Source organism: Ornithodoros turicata, chromosome 8, assembly GCF_037126465.1.
Source record: "Ornithodoros turicata isolate Travis chromosome 8, ASM3712646v1, whole genome shotgun sequence".
NCBI lineage: Eukaryota > Metazoa > Arthropoda > Arachnida > Ixodida > Argasidae > Ornithodoros > Ornithodoros turicata.
The window spans coordinates 22843222-22859844 of NC_088208.1; the positions used below are offsets into that span (position 1 = coordinate 22843222).

The following is a 16623-nucleotide window of genomic DNA, read 5'->3' on the forward strand; positions in this document are numbered from 1 at the left end:
TTTCATCTGTACATAGATGTGCTAATATGAGTTATTTATTTACCCTCAGGGCGGTTAAACATTACCAAGGGGAGTGGGTGAAACAACAACTACTACTACTACATGAATGACAATGGGATGAGGAAGTGGGTGAGAAATGAATAAAACATTAGGTATTCATGAGAAGTTTCAATCAATCAATCAATCAAGAAAAAATATTAAAATAAAAAATGAAATGAAATGAGGAAGGGTGCCGAAAAAACATAGTTTACATATAGAGAAAAGGTCGCATGTGCACTTTTTCAATACTTTAATGTCACTGATTAAGATGATGGAACCGATAAATATGTATGCAAATAGCTCAATCGCTCAAATGGAAACTTGCGAGAAACTTGCACGGGCAAGCGTGTAGCCTACCCGTGAACACCCCAACTAAGAAAGGAGTAATTTTTGGGGCTTTGGTGGGGCTCTTTCGGGACTAAGTGCATGGGTGATTATGGAAAGTTTATGGCACTGTCGAGTAAAGTTCAGGGCAATGGACTAAAGCGGGGTGTAATTGCAATATAGAAGGTTAGAACCTTTAATTGCTCCTCAGCTTGCCTATTTTTTTTTCTCTTCGTTTGGATGGACGCAACAGAACAAATATATACAGGAAACGTCTGTGCTTGCGGACGTCCAATAAGCCCATAATTTTTTACACGTTACAATTATTTTACAGTACTATAACACTATAACGTGTCCTCCTAGCTCACGTGGTTGTGGTAATGGTATATTGCTTGCCATAGACGGTCACGCTCAAACAGGCAGCGTCACGACTATCGCAAGGGGGGGGGGGTCGTGTTTCCTGGGTCAACTTCACAGGGAACTATGCCGACATTTGTCTGAACGAGTCTGAGACAAAGCCCAGCGAAAACAGTCAGACGGCACAGCCGCGCAGGTTCGAACCCAGGTCACGTCTCAGTCTCGGCGTGGAATATACCATGAGATATCAGCTGACGTAATGTGTCACATGTCGTTGTACAGTCCAATGAGAAGCGGCCTGCGTCGTCCGCGTCTCCAGCCCATATGTATCGGGGTCCATTTCTATGTGGTGTCTATATGAATTATCCCAAGCAGCACGGCATCTTGGCCCAATATTGGACCAATATTGGCAGTGCCGGCCCAATATTGGACCAATGTTGGGCCAAGATGTTGTGCTGCTTGGGATAGCTTGTTACTTTACACGTCTTGTTTGTCGATTCCCGTTTGTTTCGTTTAAATCATGTTGATGTTTTTCTTTTTCAGGAAAAGGTTAGAGGGATAGCTTCCCGCACACGAAGGTAAGTTCACATGAAATATTCAATTCTATTCTATTTTATTGTTTGTTATAGGCACTTACACACGTTACGGTAACATACTGTACTGTGTATGTTCACTCGTCGTATATGTACTGCACGCTTAAAAATGAACTTCACCGTATAGCACGCTCCTAGCCAACCAACATCTCGAATGATATCGTTATCTGCCCTAATTTGTTGAAAACGGGGGTGGGGGGGGGTACGCCTTTTTTGTGGCAATTAAGAACAGCATAAATGTCACAGAAAGGGCGTACGCCCCCGTTTTCAACAAATCAGGGTAGATAACGATATCATTGGAGGTGATGGTTGGCTAGGAGCGTGCTATGCGGTGACGTTCATTTTTAAGAGTGTGTTTCATCCTGCTCAGGGACTGGCCGTTATTTGCACGACCCAAAATGAAAACTTGGGGTTGCTGGACGACAAAAATCGCGTACAAGGAAGCCTACCACTGCCAAAAGGAAGAAAAAATATATAAATCAAACACGACCAATGGCGCTTCTTGTCCTTCCTGACCACATACATTCAACTGTGCCGTCTAACGTTACATAGCGCACACGCTTAGTGTTGGCGCAGACGTTGGCGCGTTGTTCCAGACGACGCCTTCCCGTCAGAGGCGACTTTTTCTCCTTTGGGAGCGAGAAATTTGACTCGTCATGGCAGGATTGCCCAACACAATTGTGTTTAGAATATCACTTCATTGGTGTCCGAAGTACCCAATGAATGACCGGTGTTACTTCAGCTGGTGAAATCAAGCACACAACTGAATGAACGCAATAGAGTTTTTTTTTTCTTTTTTTTCTTTTTTCTTTTAAAATCAATCAATCAGGAAATACCAAATACCTCGCGTATACATTCTTAAAAATGAACTTCGCCACGTAGCACGCTCCTAGCCAAACATCATCCCGAATGACAACGTTCTCGCCCTAGATTTGTTGAAAACGGGAGGAGGAGCCTATTTTGTGCCGTGCATAATGGGCACAAAATAGGCTCCTCCTCCCGTTTTCAACAAATCAGGGGCGAGAACGCTGTCATTCGAGATGATGGTTGGCTAGGAGCGTGCTATGTGGTGAAGTTCATTTCCCAGAGTGTAGTTTCGGTTTCCAATTTGTTTGGCAACGCGGCTCAACCCGCTGTGTAAATCGTTGTTCCGATCTCTCGCAACGCACATAACGTCTGAACCGTTTCGCGAATCGGTTTTTTTTTTTTTTGTTCAGTGCCGGTTCGGTTCAACGCGAGAAAAACTTTTTGGTTCAGTTAAAGGAGGCAAGAACTCCTATCTGCACGTATTTAGTTACGCGTGTGATAGATGTAATATTGTTCTTCTACGCTTCGTAATTCTATTTACCAATTTATTGTTCAATATTTCTCCTTCATAACGTGTGCAGCGTTAATACAAAAACGCACTTTTTTTTGTATATGGGCTAGCAGACGTACCGCCATCCAGATACCTCTATCCTTTGTTACGTTATCTGAAGAATTGTAGCACCCAATCAGACGCCGACGCGGAGGTACACATGACGTTCTGCTCTACACTCTTAAAAATGGTGGTGGTGATGGCGAAAGGGCTTGCCGTTGTCGGCCTCACGTATGTGGGCAACGTCACGACTGACGCCCTGGGGAAATACGCGTCCTGGGCCGACTTCTAGGGGAACTGTGCCGACATATGTCTGAAAGCGTCTGAGGAAAACCCAGGGAAACCCCCAGACAGCACAGCCGGCCTATTAAAAATGAACTTCACCACATGGCACGCTCCTAGCCAACCATCATCCCGAATGACGACGCTCTCATCCCTGATTTGTTGAAAACGGGAGGCGGAGCCCATTTTGTAGCCGTACATAATGAATACATCATAGGTTCCTCCTCTCGTTATCAACAAATCATGGGCGAGAACGTCGTCATTCGCGAGGTTGGTTGGCTAGCAGCGTGCTAGACACGGACCTATCGGATTCATCTATACAAAAGGTGTCACAGCCAACAAGTTAAAATCGCCGTTTGGAGCCGGAACAGTCGGTGGGCTAGCTTGGCAGAGTTCACACCTCCTTTGAGTTCCCGTTCTGCGAAAAATATGGGTTTTTAGCGGTTTTCGGTTCGGGTTAAGTTTCGGTTACGATCCCTGCTATAAACACCCTTAAAGCAACCGTGTGCAAGCACTCGATGTAGCCGTAAGTGTGCAAAAATTTCTCCTCGCGGAATCAAAGACACCACCACCACCAACAACAAATAAATCGTGACTATGACCTGGGGTGGTTCACCACTGGAGAGCAGTCCACTACCCCATTACACGCGAAACATTAGATGTGAGATATGAGAATGAAGTTAAAAGTTACGTGCAAGTACAACAATTGAGCTCTCCTCCACTGGCCGAAAGACATCGTTACCTTAACACCATCAGAAACAGGGATTTCCCTACACCCCCCTCAGGGGGTGTACACCCTCCCTGCATTTTTGCAACCCCCCCCCCCCCCCCCTGAAATTTCTCAGGTGACCCCACCCAGCTCAGCCACCAACACGTTCGGGTAGTTCTGGTAGTGAGTGCGGCGAAGCGAATTACATCCTGTGCTGTCAAATTTTGGTTGTAGATCACAGTCATGCAGATGACCGTACGATGCATTTGTCCAAAATCATTTGAAAGTGACTGGGCAGTGCATATATTGCGCGTGTGTACGAGCAAAAATGTGTGCGGGCACGCAAACTCAATGTGGATCATCAAGAGCCATTTGCGCCCAACTCAACCAAGCGAGGTATTCTAAGGTTTTCACCGTTGATTGCTAGGTGTTCGTTGGCAAGATGGTAGTCTCTTATCTTTGTCGGTCGTGTGATTATGCATCATAAGGTTGAGATGCCGTTCACAATGAATCTCCATTCTAATTTACTGTGTTCTAAAGTAATAACATGTACAAATAAACCGGGAAATCTGAGCAGATATGTCACCGTTGTGCTACGATTATTTCCGTGTCTAAGAAAAATTCCGTAAGTGGAACCTTCACCAAGCATGACCCCTCCCCCCCCCCTTGAAAACTCGCCCCCCCCCCCCCGTAGTGAATTTCTGGGGAAATCACTGATCACAAGAGGAAAGGGATCCGTCCGTCGCGTCGTTCGTGATTTATTATCGATAGACAAAAAAAGCAGTTTACGCTTTCCCTGTCCCTCTCTCGTTCAAGAAGGCCGAAGATGCAACGTTACCGACACACCAACATCCCTGCCAAAACCCATCAATCGGTGTTTGCCGTGACGACACGGCTCGTGTAACTATACAAGCGGCATGCTCTTTCTTAGTTATGAAAACACGCGAAGTCAAATATCAATTTTATATACATAAAAATCTATATAAAAATAAAAATTTATACATATAAATATAGATATACATAAAAATTTATATACACGATATAAAAGAGAGAGAGAGAGCAAAGCTTGAGGAGAGAACCGCGTTATATGTCTTAAAACCTCTTTTCTCCAGGAAAGCGCTCTGTGCACGCTGAAAAGTTGTCCGTAAATATTCCTCTAGGTCTCGCGGGCCGTCATTTTCCGTATGATGAAGTAGCGGGCATCCTCCGAACATTCTTCTTAAGCCGAAAAGAGGCTGTCCGTTATAAATCTTCCATGGCCTGTTGAAACCGCTTGATGCTTTGGGATGGGGACGATCAGAATGCTCCTTTCTTTCCCTCTCTCTCTCTGTCTTTCTTTTTTTTTTTTATGTATGTAAGTTTTATGCCATAACGGAAGAAGGATAAATCGTCTTTCATAGCTGCTGCTCCATTTTGGGGGGGGGGGGGGGACGCCCTCGTCGAAAGGAACTAGCGTTCGTCAAGTAGAAAGTTGTATTTAGAGGTTATCCCTATTTCTTATTTGTTTGTTTGTTTTCAGACTTCTTGGGCGATTGTGTTGCGAGTATAGTTCAGGGTCGAAGAAGGGCGAGGTGTACTACAACAACAACAACAATAAATGAAGAAGTGATGATGACATGGGATGTTTCCCCGTGGTAGCCACAGGACACTACCCCATTTCACAGCGGTTAATATGAGAGGTACTAGAAAACTATTGTTGCATGATAAGTTGCGATTAAATGCACAATCAATAAACGTATCTTGCTGCAGGAAACTAAGGTTCCGAGGTCAGATAACTTTGTAGAGGAACACATCTCCGCTTCAACGTCACAACAGCCCAGCAATTATAGTTCGAAGCATGACTGCAAGGACATGATAAAGAAAGGCAAAATAGACATGGACGGACATGAACAGGTACGACTACTTAAGGTATCGTAAAGCAGCACATGCGCAATCTCAGGTTGATTGATTGATTGGTAAAAGAAAAAAAAACAGGAATGTTAGTCCCAAACCACTCGGGACTGGCTACTCCAGGACGCGGAACGTCAGAATATCGCAGAAAATTTATCTCTGCGATAGCTTGAACCGTCGGCATTATCATGTTACAATTCTCGTCACAATTGCACTCGCAGTTTCTTCTTCTTCGTTTCTTCTCTTCTGTGTTTCGGCGATGAGACATATGGGACAAGATCGGCACGAAATTGAACGCTTAACAGCTGTCGCTGCAAAAAAAAAAAAAATAAAATAAAGAACAAAAAAAGAGAAAAATACATTATATTATATACAAAGTGAAAGTAGCCGAAGCTCTGTAGCTGCACGTTGAGCATATGTTTACAATTTGATCGTGCACTCCCAGCCAAGTACAGCTGTTTCGTCCTACTTGGGACTCGTCAGCCTGGCGTAGGGAAGTCACACGATCTTGGGTCGGCGCTAACAGCGCGTCTCGGCGAGACGTCAATGTTCCACGGTGACGGCGCCACCTGTGGGGGCCGCAGTGCAAGCCAGCAAGTACATATACAAAGTTACATACATAAGTTAAGTACATATACAAAGTACAAATACATATACGCACTGTTAGCGCCGACCCAAGATCGTGTGACTTCCCTACGCCAGGCTGACAAGTCCCAAGTAGGACGAAACAGCTGTACTTGGCTGGGAGTGCACGATCAAATTGTAAATTGTAAACATATATATATATATATATGTATTCAATAAAGATCAGAAGTGGAGACGGTGTTTCTACAGGACAAGGAATAAAACGGGGACTTTATTAAAAACTTGGTTTTTAACCCTCTTAGTTTTTAATAAAGTCCCCCTTTTATTCCTTGTCCTGTAGAAGCACCGTCTCCACTTCTGATCTTTATTGAATACCTTTATTTTTCGTGGTCAACCGCATTCGTTTATTTCAACTTATATATATATATATAATAGATTTTTTGTTATCGCGAACACCTTCTGTCCCCCTAAAACTTCCTATTGACTAACATGGTATTGCCTTTCGCTATGCCAGAATAGTTACTCGTACTATGGACAAAACATGGCAGGAGGAAGAGAAATTCAATTAGGAACAGGAGAAATCGAATTGAGGTTGCCTGGTATCCTTCAGCGCAAGGCATCACCTCGCGTAATTCGCTACGGGATCGTGATCGCGAAGGTCTCATACGTAACCCTGGTTAGCATGCGTACCTAAATGGAACTTGACGCGTAAATATTCCGGAGAAAACAGTCCAGGTCAATGTGGTTCATATGAGTTGCGCGGGGGCACTGATAATATGTCGGCTATCTTAGGGCGTGGTAAAGTAAAGAGGAAAGAAGATTAAAGCTTTGCACGAGTCATCGATACCCGATTGATTGATTGATTTGGATATAAAAAATATGAAGATGTGAGACCGGACAAAATCGGGTCAGGCTACTCCAGTACTCGTGAATAAAAAGAAAAAAAGGCAACGTGCAGGTGAGGCATTTAAACAAAAAAACAAGAAGCACACACAAAACAAAACAAGCATCGATACATTTTTCAACTTACCTGAAAGTATTCAGTACAAATACGGGGGGGGGGGGGAGGATATGAAGATTTATTAAAGAAAAAAAAATGGAAAGGTCAGCCAGACAGAGGTCGGCTTGCTATTCAAAAAAAGAAAAAATACAAATGTGGGGTTCACACGCTAACTGTGGTCAGAATTTAAAATAAAAATTAGTAATAATTGGCGACCCATTCTTGGTTAAGTGGGCCGCGCCTTGTGGCCCCACTATAGCGACCTCGTGGAGCGCTGCCGTAATTAATTTTCACCCATGATCTTTTTAATTACAAAACATAGAGGTTCGGCCCAATGACGACATGTGTTCCATATGGTGCGCTGATGCCGTTGCCGCTTTCTGAAAACGGATCCATGTTCGCACAGTTCCCCCTGAAGTCGGCCCAGGACGCATACTACCCCCTATCTCCCTCTCCTTCCTGTTGTCTTCACTCCACCTGCCCACGTCTGTACGCCGCTCATAGCCACAGTTGCTTCGCGGCGCTGACACAGATTTTTTTTGTTTTTGTTTTTTTAAGAAAGAAAACGGGTCGAGCTCAAGAGAGCGAGGAAATGTCCCCGGAAAAACGGCAGAATTGGAGGCCGTTGATATCCCTCGCATTTATGGGCAAGAGAAGAGCGCGTTTCGTGGGCAGCGACAAAAAATGGCCGTTTTTTTTGTTTTTTTTTCGGCGACATTTCTTTGCGTTTTTCTTTTTCTTTTTTTATTTTTTTGTTTCGCTCGATCCTATGGAACGATACGATACAGAAACCGGCAGTCCATTTTCATTACATGTATTCTCGTTCTGATTCGCAGGTTTGAGCAAAGCAGACGGGCACGTTACATATAGGGCTACCCAAATTCGGGTATATAGCGCTTCGAAGTCGCCGGTAATTTCATGCGTTATTTTTCAGGCTGGACTTCTGATCCCATAGTTTCTCCCCCACTTGAATCTGCTTAGCGCACTATGAGGATACATTGACGTAACACATAAACGCTGCAATGATATCGATATTAATATTAACGTGATAATATCGCCGACAAATCTGAAAACAGGAATTATCGTTCTAATGTCAGTAACGCAACCGGATAAATAATGAGGGAGGGATTCTATACGAAAGGTTCACACGAAGAAGGACGGTGAGGATTTCAAACTCATTCCCCCTTTCCCAAATGTACTACCAAACGTAAGATTTCCTGCGGTGGAGTCACGTTGAATCCCCGAAACCTCCCACTTTCTGCGCTGTTCATTGACGTGCTTTGTTTTGTTATATTTTCTATGAGGCCGCTATACAATCACGCGAATCCTATATCCAGAGTTTAACATCAGACAGTCCATTACCCTAAGTACCAAACTTTAGCTTCAGCCCTCTATTTAGAGAGCAGAGACGAGACATTGAACAGACAGCATGTCGCGACAAATGCATAGTACAAGACTGGTAAATGGAGATCATTTCACTTTCCCTATTTCAATTAGGAATACTAAAATTGAGCAACAGTATATTCTTGGTTGGAATAAACAGAGGAGGGCGTTCGATTTCACTTGAAGAACGGCTCCTGTTCGAAATATCGGCAGCTGCCGACATGAGATGCTTGCTTCAATTTCGCAGCAGTTAGTTTTGCAGCCCGTCGTAATAGAAACGAAAGAAGCCGCAAAACTCCATAGAGTTCCGATTGATTACTTGCGTGGCGTATTCATCAGGGTTCTTCGTTTCTAGGGTTTACTATTTTTGAGCTTCGGGAGGTAAAAATCGGGTGATCCTTCCGATAGGACATCAGGGGAAGGATCGGGCATGTTCTGTCAGGTAACATCTCAGTACGGCCGAAAGTCTCATTAAAGCCGAAAATCGTTTGATCCCCAATTGTCTCGTTACGGACAAAATCTCATTTCGGCCGAAGATGTTTCATCACGACCAAAAAGAAAAAAAAAAGAAGCATCCACCATAATGAGACATTTGGGGATTAAAGGATTATTGTCCGTATTGAGACTTTCGGTCGTAATGAGACTTCGGTCGTAATGAAATCGTCTGGTCACGTATTTTGTGTTGTCGGGAGTTTCCGGGTGAAACTAAAATCGTGTGAGTCAAGCTGCAGAGATGATTGCAGGGATGAACAATTGAATTCCGACAGGTGTAAAAAAAGAAAAAAAGCCGGCCTTTGGCACTACCTAGGAGGTGACTGACAGGAGGACCTTCATTGGGAGCTGAAGAATTAAGGTTGGTAACGTGATGCATCCCTTTCGTGGCTCACTGTGAAGCCATATGAGTTGGAAAAGACCTCGCGGAATTCGGGGAGAAATCGGGTTATGCCCGAATTTCACAAAATTGGTTCCGGTTGGAAATATCGTGAAAAAAAAAAAGAACTCTACGTATTCTATTCCCAGTGGACAAGACTCCTTATCTGTACTTTCGTGGACGCGCAACTTAGAAGACTCCCTGCAGCTGCCTTAGTCGCCAGTGCAACGCTGTTCCAAATGTGAGGTTACACAATGATACGGCTTGCCTGCCATAATCACCAACAGGCCTACCCTTCATTGTTTTGCGAAAGGTGGAACTGACAATAGAGGGCGTCGGCAGCGTTCCAGGATGCACGGTTCTTATCTCCTCTTGTTCGCACCTCACAATGCATCTCCCAGAAGGGTCGATGAAGTCTGGCTTTATGAATGAGCTTCCTCTTTATCCGTTTGATAGGCTCTTGACGGCCTGTAGGGAAACGCATGTATTTCAAGGTACGCTTGTACCGGATATAAATGTCGCAAGTGTTTGGGTGATTATTCACTCGTTGGTTCGGCGTTCATGGAAGTTGTGCAAGGAAGGTAGCGAGGCGGATGAGATAGGATTTTGCAACAGGCTGACAGGACGTCTCTCCGACGCAGGTACTGACGTCGGCACAGTGATCATAAAGACGAACGTCGCGTACGCGACCACGGTTGTCAGTCAAGTCCCTAAAGTCCCTGATCAAAAGTATAGGGGCCTTAGTTGAAATCACCTTTCACGAGTAAAAGAAAGAGAAGAAGGAATAGGCAGCTCTTGTTACCGTGGTGATGAACAGTGTTGTCCACAGAATCCAGAATTCGATGAATCAAGACGTGGGATTTTATACGTAACAAGTGCAACATTTTCCGTAAACTCATAAATCTTCCACGGTCTTTTAGCGCCTCTATGTACGACTGATGCATGCAAACCCGGAATGGACCATTTACGACAACGCGTATGCGCATGCCCAGCTCTTGAGTCCGCCATCTTTGAGTGGAAAACATCGCTATGAACCCACCTGCGATAGACTGTCATGTTCATTGTGGGGAGATAATTGGTTTCAAGGTTACGCGGACGTTTGAGGTCTGGTAACGAGTACTTGCATTCTTCTTCTCTGGCTGCTTTCCCACGCAACGTGCCCGTCCGAAAAGCGCGTCACCATTATTGGGGGTAAACACACGATGTTCGACATTCCGTCGCCGGGGCGACGCCAATATGGAAATGGTCCATTGGGCAGATGTCGGACATGTCTTCTCTCTCTCTCTCTTTTGTTTTGTCCTAGAGGCATTCCGCAGGATTTATCCCATTGCGTTGCATACACCTCCCCCCCCCCCACACACACACTGTGCACCTCCATGCACTTCCTGACCCCGGTTCGCTCTCTTATGGTGAATTGGGATGGTCATTTCGGGGCAACACGCTGGGTCACGTGACCGATCCCACCCAAAACATGAGTGCCAGTAATCCAGCGGTTGTAATCGATTGGATCACGCTCGGGGCATCGCGGTCGCCCGTCTTCGGGTTTCGTCGTCTGCTAACTCACGCGAACTTCGACGTGCGGGCCAATGCGCGGGCCCTCGCCACCCTCGCGGTGCGGATGTGACGACACCGGATATAGTCGGGCAACCCGCTGCCCAGTTGGATCGGGGCCGGGCGAAAAAAGTGCTAGCTGGCAAATTCCTGGCGTTCGGAAATTCGCTACCCGAATTCGCCATTAGTTTTGTTACAGCAGCTAGCGTCTCGCCCTGTCTCCCATAAACTATAGATAACACTGTCCTATACCGCGTGACAATCACGCGGACGCACCCATTATCAGTTCCCCTTTGATATCGACCGTGGCGGACCCCCGTAATGCTTCTTATACCGCTGTCACACAAGCACTTGAATGATCCTGGAAGCGAAGGTAACGGCCACTGAACATTTCGAGAGCCGTCGACGCTATTCCGCTGCCACGACGGGCCGATCCATTACTCCTTAGAGGTTGACACGTGCCACGCTGGATGGCGCTACGCGTGTCCGCCTGCATAAGTTTTAGCGGTTTCAGTAGTCAAAAGGCGTTTATAGTAATGGAACACGTAGGGAAAAACGATCAACAACGGAAAACGAAAAAGATTTTGTAATTTTAATGTAACTTGTTTGAATTGTCCGTTAGACGTAACTAGTAATATAATGTGAATTTTTATACGACTGCGTGATGTCACACCATGTGTGTACGTGATGTTGAGAGTAGAAAAGTAAACTTGTGAAAGTAAATGGAACAATCGTAACAGTGAAGTGTCAGAACTTTTCGTAGCGCTTCTTACAGGTTTATTGTGTGCTCGCTGTGGACAAGTCTATCTAGAGGACTCGCGAGTACTACGATGGCGTTTCACTAACCTCCATCGAGTCGAGGGAATGAATGACGGTGGTGGTGGTGATGGCGAGAGGGCTTGCCGTTGTCGGCCTCACAGAGGTGGACAGCGTCATGACTGACGCCCCGGGGGATTGTGCGTCCTGGGCCGACTTCTATGGGAACTGTGCCGACATACGTCTGAAAGCGTCGAATGAGTTTCACCACATAGCACGCTCCTGGCCAACCGTCATCCCGAATGACAACGTTCCCGCGAGGCAACGTTCAACGGGAGGCGGAGCCTATTTTGTAGCCATTATGCACGTGCATAATGTACAAAATAGGCCACGCCTCACGTTTTCAACAAATCAGGGGCGAGAACGTTGTCATTCGGGATGATGGTTGGCTACGAGCGTGCTATGTGGTGAAACTCATTTTTAAGAGTGCAGTGAAGTCATCCCCGGGTTGTATGGCCTGGAGGCTGTTGTACGTTGTCCTAAAAGCTTTGACAGATGCACGCAGCATGAACCCAAGTGCTAGACTTACGCTCAAAAAAAGAAGAAAAAAAAGGAGAGACTTTAGTCCTTTTCGGGACAAAATGCACGGGCTTAATTGAATATCACAGAGTGGGGATCGCATTTGATGCTTTGTCCTCACAGTCCTATACGTATATAATCCGTGTGCGTGAATTAATCAATACGCCAAATTATAAAATATCGTCACATGCCTGGTGCACAATTTGCCGAGAAGGATCCAATGTCAATTATTTCCTCTATGTAGGAAGGAAATGGCGTAATTATGTTGCGTTGTTATGCATCAAGGCTATTTCTTCAAGTTTAAGGGCTATTCGCACTGCTGGGGAGTAAATCTCAGAGTTAGGGACTAAAATGTGGAACAATTGTACTCTACGGGACGAGAAGCTGTGATTACTCGTTTCTTTCCTTTGAGGGTATGACCACGCGGTGATGGTGATGAATAGAAGAAAAAAAAAAATGCCGAGGTGAGTCACGACTAAATCGGTCTGGCTATATACCCCAGTACACCTGTACACCTACGCAGAGCAAGAAAGAAGAAGAAGAAAAGGAAATGGGCCACGTACCTTACGTATATAGAACGTTTCCCTTTTCTTAGATCCTTCAAACATCGCCTAAAAATAGTACTCAAGCACCGTCCTCTCCTTACAACCTCGCATCTCGATGTAATTACTGTCGTCTCCAGAAGTCAATTTGGAAAGTCAAGTCTTGGGCGCGAAAACCAGCGCCTTATGCAACGTATATGACTCTTTTTCGTATCATACTACTGACAATTTATTAGTGGCCGGCATAGCCGCTGAGTATTATACCTGTAGAGTCCTCTCGAGAGTTATATATATATATATATATATATATCATCTACAGATATATTACGGAGCCACGCAATTTTTCACATCGGTACATGCTGCAACACACGTTTATAATGTATCGACTTCCTTTGCCTTTCCAAGCTTATATTTCGTGCAGGAGTATTAGCGTATATTTTCGTACGAACGGGGGAGATTCATTTAATTTATTTATGTCTCGCTTTTTCGTCCCGTGCATAAGGGGTCGATATTTCGAAGGTGTGCAGAATGAGGCAGTATGCAGAGTACGAAAATGAAGGCGCGCAATATATGACGTAATGATACGTAGCTCGGCATATCTCGTGCCTATACGCGCGTTATCATCGTGTGTGTTAACGGGTTCTTGCGTGTTTTGAATGTGGCTTGAAACTGGACCCCTGCGAGAAAGTCTTCGCCACATTGGTTACAAATCGATCGATTTATGGATTTCTGTATGCGTGTTTAAATAGAACCGAAAAAGCTAAAACATATCCAAAATTTGCGGTATTTGCTGATTACAGTAAACTCAGTACTAATTCTCCGAATAGAGCGTGGTCGTGTACTGCTTGCGACACACTTGTCTTTAATCTCCAGCTCGGTCTTCTGTCGGCGGTGTCGTCTACGAAGGAGCTATACCAAAATAATTTCCTTGGGGAGGCCGTGCAATCTCGTGCAAAGTCCAGTCCTCTTCTCTTTGCCGCTGCGTCCGTGGACCTTGTATGGCTGGCGCAGCGTGGGTTTGCTCGCGTGCGTCCGGCGATTGCGGTGCTTTCCGAGCTCCAAAGATTCTAAAGTAAAGACTAGGCCCTCTGGACCTCGGAGAGTACTGTCATCGCTGGACGCAAGCAAACGCATGCTGTGGCGGCCATATACTTGGTCCACAGGCGCAGCGGGAAGGGCAAAACGATTGCGGTGCTTTCCCTGTTCCAGTGACTTTAATTCCGTGTGCCGCATGCCTCAATGCCCGCCTGCCTCTACTGTCTGCTGACCTCCCATTGGACTCCGTCTCTTGGAATCTCGCGACACCACGAGGGGGAATCGTTGCGGCGCGAGCTGGATATAGACCCATGACGAAAACCCGAGACTGGGAAAAAGACGAAAAACAGACGACACAACACAAAGTCTGAATCACAGCTGTGTTTGAGACTTTGTGTTGTGTTGTCTGTTTTTCATCTTTTTCCCAGTCTCGGGTTTTCGTCATGGATCTTAGCCACCAGCTCGCTTGCTTTTTAACCATTTTATCTGGGTATAGACCTCTACCCGAAAAACGTCATCATGACGTTAGTAGACAGACTGAAGCCGAAACAAATCGGAAGTGGAGGGCTGGGTGCCACAAATGGGTACTTGTTCGCTGCCTCCTATTGAAAGAAATGTAGGACCGAAGGTCGCGTCCCTTTCAAGAACTATTGTAATCCCCTCAAGACCGTGGCTTTCTAGCGGGACCTTGTTCGCCCCCTAGTGTCGAGAGTAGTTCAACTCTACCAAATTGGTGGCGCTGTCGAACACTATGACATCATTTGTTTAGAAACAAGGAGAGTCCTGTTACTGACAAGTGTGTCGCAAGCAAAACATGAAACGCGCGTTGTAGCCCCCCCCCCCCCCCACTCTAAAAAGATGTGCCACCTATACACACTATGCTGGTCGAGAATACAGCGGCATATGCTTGAACTAGAGGCTGCGTTTGTCCGTCCCCGACTGCCTTGACACGATTTTCCGCGTTGATACGGGGTCTTCACTATAAGCATCAGCAACCGGATAGTGATCAGCGTCGCAGAAGAAGCAAGAGTGAGATTATATACGGTGTAAGTGTACTGATAGAAACGTGACCACTGTAGCGAATGAGGTCATGAGCAAGTTGCCACACGAAAGACAGCATTGGCTTCAAATAATGCATCAGTGGCAGCCGCCCAAGAGCGCCGAAAGTTCTGCGTCAGACCTCGACTCCAATATTAATTCAGAGGACCCTCATCCGCGGTTCCGCATCGTTGCTAGTCAGTACGCCCGTGTCCACGCTCGGAGCTAATACGACTAAATATTAACACACCGCACACCACACTGTCTGTATTCGACTCGTACGAACTAGAGGCGATGGACATTTATCCGGGATTACACTAGGAAAAAGAATAAGTGAAGCTCAGTGCATGATCACAAGAAGCAACGTGTGTATTGTGACCACGAGACTCTGAAAACGTCGCAGCAGTAGCTATATTTCCAAACAGTACTCAATGCAGGAGAGAAGGAAGTTAAGGCAGCCCTTGTCCGGCTGAATTCGTTGTGGATCCCACTTAGGTTCACACCAAGCAACAACAACAACAATAAATGATGACATGCGAGGCTTTCCCGCCGTGGTCGCAGGACCCTACCCACCCCACTTGAAAAATTTAATTTAAATTTAAAAGTTAATGCCACCACCACCAAGCAACGATACCATTGTCTTCGCATTCTTAAGCAGAGGCGCGGCAACCATAGGCACATATCTTACGCGACAAAGGGACCCCTGGAATTTACACGCGGTAGATCACACGGCACAAGAATTTTACGTTCGGGACATCAGGCTGTCTTGCTCGTCATCTGCGTTTCGTCCACCTCTCCTTCGGCTACGAAACCACGTTCCGACGGCTTCTTCTTTATTGTCACACGTGCCGCCGACGGACGCCGACTCTATCGGACGCCGCCGCTCAAACACGTGTTGGTGGCGCGTCTGGTGGCACATCCTGGGCGCACCTGCTCTTTTGCTCCTTCTTTCTACCCTTTCCGTGCCCTTTCCACGCCTTCTCTTCCTTCCCCACCTTCTCTCTACCCACACTCACTACCACTTTTCTTTACTACTACCCCACATTCTCTCTGCTATGGACGGACCTACACAGCTGCAGACGGGGGTTGACCGTATGACGCTACCGCTTTAGGACAGGTACATCGTTGGGGAGCGAGATCAGGATTGGTTACCGGAAATGGTAACGGAAACGAGAAACGTTGACTACCCAAATTCCGCAGGAAACGACAATAGAAACAAACAACATTATTTTCGTTTTCAACACCAGAAACCGAAACCGAAACCAAATTCAAGGGTGGTAACAACGAGATAGAGAGGGAAACAGAGACGTAAACCGGCAGCCATATTTGAAGCCACCCTCGATGGCGCCATGTTCACCTCACCTTGCCTTGTTTGCAAATGGCCGACATTAGGGACTCATGCGGTGAGCATCTTCGCGGGCGTACGCTTCGAAATTCCGTGGCATTTATTGGTTCCGTAATGCGGCCAATAATTTAAGGAACCGGCTTTATTGCGAATTGAGCTGGTTGTTTTCGTGCAGAAAAAAAGTTACACTAGCTCGAAGGTGCATTGCCCACGGCCGCCTCAATCCAACGTGCGCCGCGTACTCGCGTTTCATTGGTCCTTCATTTTTGCCTTGAACGAAGGAGTGCGAGAGGCCTTCTTGAAGCTTCAAAGTTGAAGGGGAAACGCCGGGTGCTTGCGCGCTCTATGTATCTCTATCTCGTTGGGTGGTAACGGAAACGGAAGCCG

At 46.0% G+C, this 16623-nt stretch overlaps 1 protein-coding gene across 4 annotated transcripts in view; it reads left to right on the forward strand.

Moving 5' to 3' along the window:
* Positions 1–16623, forward strand: part of LOC135366718 (5-hydroxytryptamine receptor 2A-like) — a 312589-nt gene that overhangs the window by 87489 nt on the left and 208477 nt on the right. For all 4 annotated transcript variants that reach the window (XM_064599554.1, XM_064599552.1, XM_064599555.1 and 1 more), the window contains exon 2: positions 1264–1298. The gene's annotated coding sequence lies outside the window, so the exon portion shown is untranslated. The remainder of the gene's footprint in view (positions 1–1263; positions 1299–16623) is intronic.